Genomic DNA, 6,215 nt, shown 5'->3' on the forward strand with positions numbered 1-6,215 from the left:
CGTTTTCTCAACTTTGCATATCTGAATTGATTATTGCTGACCCTTTTTGCAACCATATTATAAGCCTTCCCAGCTCCACATACATCTACGTCGTGCGTTTGACTCTCCCTGGTAATCGGTCTATCCAAGCTTTGAGAGTTTTGACTACAACGGTTGCCGATCACCACCTTCTGCTTGGTAAGAACTGGTAAGAATTTATGAGATTCGCTTGACGGATTTGTGACTTTCCACAACACCACAACCACTTCCTAGTAGTCTATAGGATCATATTATTGTGTTTTTCTCTTCCTGCTAACCATGGCAGGATCACAAGCTGACGAGACTGACTAGGAGAACCTGACGAACAAAGAGTTACATGATAAGTCAGCAAATGATGAGTGGATAGGTGGAAGATGTGCTAAATAGATTTGAAGAGGCCATGGAGAAGATAGATGGCACTGAGAAGGCATTCGAAACAAAGCTCGATAACAAGTTTAATGAATTGCTCGCGCGTCTTCCAGAACCACCGCCCGCTGCACCTGTCGCACCTCTACGGCAACAACAACAACATCGCCTTCCAAATCAAGTGAGACGAGCACTGCGCGTTCCTGATACATCTCTGTCGTATCTATAATTTTTGATTGTTTCGTGCCAACATTCTACAACTTTCATATACTTTTGGCAACTTTTTATACTATTTTTGGGACTAACATATTGATCCAGTGCCAGTTCCTGTTTGTTGGATGTTTTTTGTTTCGCAGAATACCCATATCAAACAGAGTCCAAACGGGATAAAAACTTACGGATATTATTTTTGGAATATATGTGATTTTTGGGAAAAAGAATCAACGCGAGACGATGCCCGAGGGGCCCACAAGGTCGGGAGGCGCGCCCCTGGTCCTTGTGGCCACCCCATAAGGCAGTTGGTGCCCTTCTTCTGGTGCAAGAAAGCTAATATCTGAATAAAAATCGTGTTAAAATTTCAGCCCAATCGGAGTTACGGATCTCCGGGAATTTAAGAAACGGTGAAAGGCAAAATCTGGGAGCGTGGAAATAAGAAGGAAACAGAGAGAGATCCAATCTCGGAGGGGCTCCCGCCCCTCCGCCGCCATGGAAGCCAAGACCAGAGGGGAAACCCTTCTCCCATCTAGGGGGAAGGTCAAGGAATAAGAGAAGTAGGGGGCTCTCTCCCCCTCTCTCCCGGTGGCGCCGGAACGCCGCCGGGGCCATCATCGTGACAATGATCTACACCAACAACTTCACCGTCGTCATCACCAACTCTCTCCCCCTCTATGCAGCGGTGTAATGCCCCTTCTCCCCGCTGTAATCTCTACTTGAACATGGTGCTCAACGCTATATATTATTTTCCAATGATGTATGGCTATCCTATGATGCTTGGGTAGATCCGTTTTGTCCTATGGGTTCATTGATGATCGTGATTGGTTTGAGTTGTATGTTTTATTATTGGTGCTATCCTATGGTGCTCTCTGTGTCGCGCAAGCGTGAGGGATCCCCGCTGTAGGGTTTGCAATATGTTCATGATTTGCTTATGGTGGGTGGCGTGAGTGACAGAAGCCCATACCTGAGTAAGTAGGTTGTTTGCGTATGGGAATAAAGAGGACTTGATACTTTAATGCTATGGTTGGGTTTTACCTTAACGATCTTTAGTAGTTGCGGATGCTTGCTAGAGTTCCAATCATAAGTGCATATGATCCGAGAAGAGAAAGTATGTTAGCTTATGCCTCTCCCTCATATAAAATTGCAATAATGATTACCGGTCTAGTTACCGATTGCCTAGGGACAAATAATTTTCTTGTGACAAAAAGCTCTCTACTAAAACTAACTTAGTTGTGTCTATATCTAAACATCCCCTAGATGTTATTTATGTGCTCTTTATTATCTTGCAAACCTATCTCTTGACACCTACAAAGTACTTCTAGTTTCATACTTGTTCTAGGTAAAGCGGACGTCAAGCATGCGTAGAGTTGTATCGATGGTCGATAGAACTTGAGGGAATATTTGTTCTACCCTTAGCTCCTCGTTGGGTTCGACACTCTTATTTATCGAGAAAGGCTACAACTGATCCCCTATACTTGTGGGTTATCAAGACCTTTTTCTGGCGCCGTTGCCGGGGAGCAATAGCGTGGGGTGAATATTCTCCTGTGTGCTTGTTTGTTTTATCAGTAAGTAGATTTTATTTGTTGTTCTAAGTTGTTCTCTATCTTTAGTTATGGATATGGAACACGAAATACCAAAAAAATTAGGTGTACTTGCTACTCATGGAGATGGGGAACCTCCTAAAACCCTCGATGCTCATTATGTGAAAGATATTATGCACTACTTTAATAATCCTGAGAAAACCCCATTCAATTATGTAATGGGAGACACGTTGGATCAACATGAATACTGTAGGGATTATCGCTTGACTCAAAAAGGGAAACTATTATGGGATCAAATTCATATGTCTCATTGGTATGCTCGGCAACTATGCTTGAGATATGATTATACTTGTTGCTCTAGGACGAAGGCTCCACACCTTCCCTTTTCATGCAAATTTAACGATAATGAAACCTTAGCTTCTTATGCTAATGGTATATATGATTACTATGATGTGGAATGAATAGAAGAATTCGTTGCTTTTAAGGGTGCGTATGAAATTGAATCTTTGTTTGAAAAGTACGAAGCTTTTGATGATGATGTTTATAGGCCTGAAATTATGCTATACTTAAATATTGCTATGAGAATTATGAATATAATGCCTATATTGATACATTTATTGAGAAAGTCTCCGCTGTCCAAGAAGAGAATAATATTTTGCAGGAAACTATGGAAGAAGAAATTGATGACACTGTGAGCTCATTAGATGAAAAAGATGACGAGGAGAGCGAAGAACAAAAGGAGGAATAGCGGATTAGCTACCCGTGCCCACCTTCTAATGAGAGTAACTCTTCAACTCATACATTGTTTAATTTTCCTTCATGCTTACCGAAGGATGATTGCTACGATAATTGCTATGATCCCTTTGATTCGTTTGAAATATCCCTTTTTGATGAACTTGATATTTGCTATGCTTATGGCCACGATGCAAATTTAAATTATGCTTATGGAGATGAACTTGCTATGGTTCCTTATGTTAAGAATGAAATTGTTGCGATTGCACCCATGCATGATAGTCCTATTATATCTTTTTGAATTCTCCCAACTACACTATATCGGAGAAGTTTGCGCTTGTTAAGGACTATATTGAGGGGTTGCGTTTTACTATTGCACATGATGATTTTGATGAATATAATATGCATGTGCTTGCTACTCCTACTTGCAATTATTGTGAGAGAGGAACTACATCTCCACCTCTTTATGTTTCCAATACAATAAAATTGCAAGAAACTGTTTATACTATGCATTGGTCTTTACTTTGTGTGCATGAATTGTTCTTTTATGATATGCCGATGCATAGGAAGAGAGTTAGACTTCGTTGTTGCATGATATATATTACTTTGTGCTCACTACTAAATTACAAATCATTGTTAATTAAAATTGGCTTTGATATACCTTGGGATCCGGGTGGATCCATTACTTGAGCATTATATGCCTAGCTTAATGGCTTTAAAGAAAGCGCTGCCAGGGAGACAACCCGGAAGTTTTAGAGAGTCATTTTATTCTGTTGTGTGCTTTTATAAAGTTTAAAAACAAAAAAATATAGAGGGGAACCTAAAACTTTTCCAAAAGAAAAGTGAAAGTGAGAAAGACTAACATCGTTGAAGTGGGGGACGTCCTTGAACTTTGTTCATGCCCATGGAAACTTTGTGAACCTTGATTACAGAAACTTTTCAACAAAAATAATTATCCCCTTGTACAATTCTATTGTATTATAAAAATAATGTGCCAAGATTTGCCTTTAGGATGATTAGATTGCTTGTTTGGTATGTGCGGTGTAAAAACAGAAACTTTGTCTATAGTGCATGATTTTACATTTTTTACTGGAAAGTCAAACGCTTCTGAAACTTCTTGCACAGTAATTATATACAATTTTTTTTATTTTTTCCTAAGTTTTCAAAACTTTTGGAGTTACATAAGTATGGTTGTTGTTCAGATTACTACAGACTGTCCTGTTTAAGACAGATTCTGTTTTTGATGCATTATTTTGCTCGTTTTGATAAAACTATCGATTGTATCGGTAGTATAAGCCATGGAAAAGTTATATTATAGTAGCTACAATGCAAAAATAAAATATGAATAAGTTTGCAACAGTACTTAAAGTGGTGATTTGTTTTATTATACTAACGGATCTCACGAGAGTTTTGTTAAGTTTTGTGTGATTGAAGTTTTCAAGTTTTGGGTGAGATCGCGATGGATGAAGGAATAAGGAGTGGCAAGAGCCTAAGCTTGGGGATGCTTGAGGCACCCCAAGGTAATATTCAATGACTCCCAAGCAACTAAGCTTGGGGATGCCTCGGAAGGCATCCCCTCTTTCTTCTAACGATCATCGGTAATTTTACTCAGAGCCATATTTTTTATTCGTCACATGATATGAGTAAATCTTGGAGCATCGTGTGCTTTTTATTTTTCTTTTAATAATGCACCATGCTGGTATGAGATAATCCTTGGTTGATTTATAGAATGCTCTTTGCACTTCACTTATATCTTTTGAATATGGCTTTATAGAATGCTTCATGTGCTTCACTTATATCATTTGAAGTTTGGATTGCCTGTTTCCCTACACATAGAAAACTGCCATTTGTAGAATGCTCTTTTGCTTCACTTATATTTGTTAGAGCGTGGGCATATCTTTTGTAGAAATAATTAAACTCTCTTGCTTCACTTATATCTATTTAGAGAGTTGACAGGAATTCGTCATTCACATGGTTAGTCATAAAATCCTACATAAAACTTGTAGATCACTGAATATGATATGTTTGATTCCTTGCAATAGTTTTGTGATATAAAGATGGTGATATTAGAGTCATGCTAGTGGGTAATTGTGGATTGTAGAATACGTGTATTGAAGTTTGTGATTCCCGTAGCATGCACGTATGGTGAACCGTTATGTAACGAAGTCGGAGCATGATTTATTTATTGATTGTCTTCCTTATGAGTGGCGGTCGGGGACGAGCGATGGTCTTTTCCTTCCAATCTATCCCCCTAGGAGCATGCGTCTAATGCTTTGTTTCGATAGCTTCTAGACTTTTGCAATAAGTATGTGAGTTCTTTATGACTAATGTTGAGTCCATGGATTATACACACTCTCACCCTTCCATCATTGCTAGCCTCTTCGGTACCATGCATTGTCCTTTCTCACCTCGAGAGTTGGTGCAAACTTCGCCGGTGCATCCAAACCCCGTGATACGATATGCTCTATCACACATAAGCCTCCTTATATCTTCCTCAAAACAGCCACCATACCTACCTATCATGGCATTTTCATAGCCATTCCGAGATATATTGCCATGCAACTTCCATCATCATCATATACATGACTTGAGAATTCATTGTCATATTTCTTTCCATGATCGTAAGATAGCTAGCATGATGTTTTCATGGCTTATCCGTTTTTTGATGTCATTGCTACGCTAGATCATTGCACATCCCGGTACACCACCGGAGGCATTCATATAGAGTCATATCTTTGTTCTAGTATCGAGTTGTAATATTGAGTTGTGAGTAAACAAAAGTATGATGATCATCATTATTAGAGCATTGACCGAGTGAGGAAAGGATGATGGAGACTATGATTCCCCCACAAGTCGGGATGAGACTCCAGACGAAAAAAATAAAAAAAAGAGGCCAAAAAAGAGAGGGCCCAAAAAAAATGAGAGAAAAAGAGAGAAGGGGCAATGCTACTATCCTTTTACCACACTTGTGCTTCGAAGTAGCACCATGTTCTTCATAGAGAGTCTCCTATGTTGTCACTTTCATATACTAGTGGGAATTTTTTATTATAGAACTTGGCTTGTATATTCCGATGATGGGCTTCCTCAAATGCCTAAGGTCTTCATGAGCAATCAAGTCAGATGCACACCCACTTAGTTTTCAGTTTGAGCTTTCATACACTTATAGCTCTAGTGCATCCTTTGCATGGAAATCCCTACTCCTCTCATTGACATCGATTGATGGGCATCTCCATAGCCCATTAATTTGCCTAGTTGATGTGAGACTTTCTCCCTTTTTGTCTTCTCCGCACAACCTCCACCATCATATTCTATTCCTCCTATAGTGCTATATCCATGGCTCACGCT

This window comes from Aegilops tauschii, chromosome 5 (genome assembly GCF_002575655.3).
Source record: "Aegilops tauschii subsp. strangulata cultivar AL8/78 chromosome 5, Aet v6.0, whole genome shotgun sequence".
NCBI lineage: Eukaryota > Viridiplantae > Streptophyta > Magnoliopsida > Poales > Poaceae > Aegilops > Aegilops tauschii.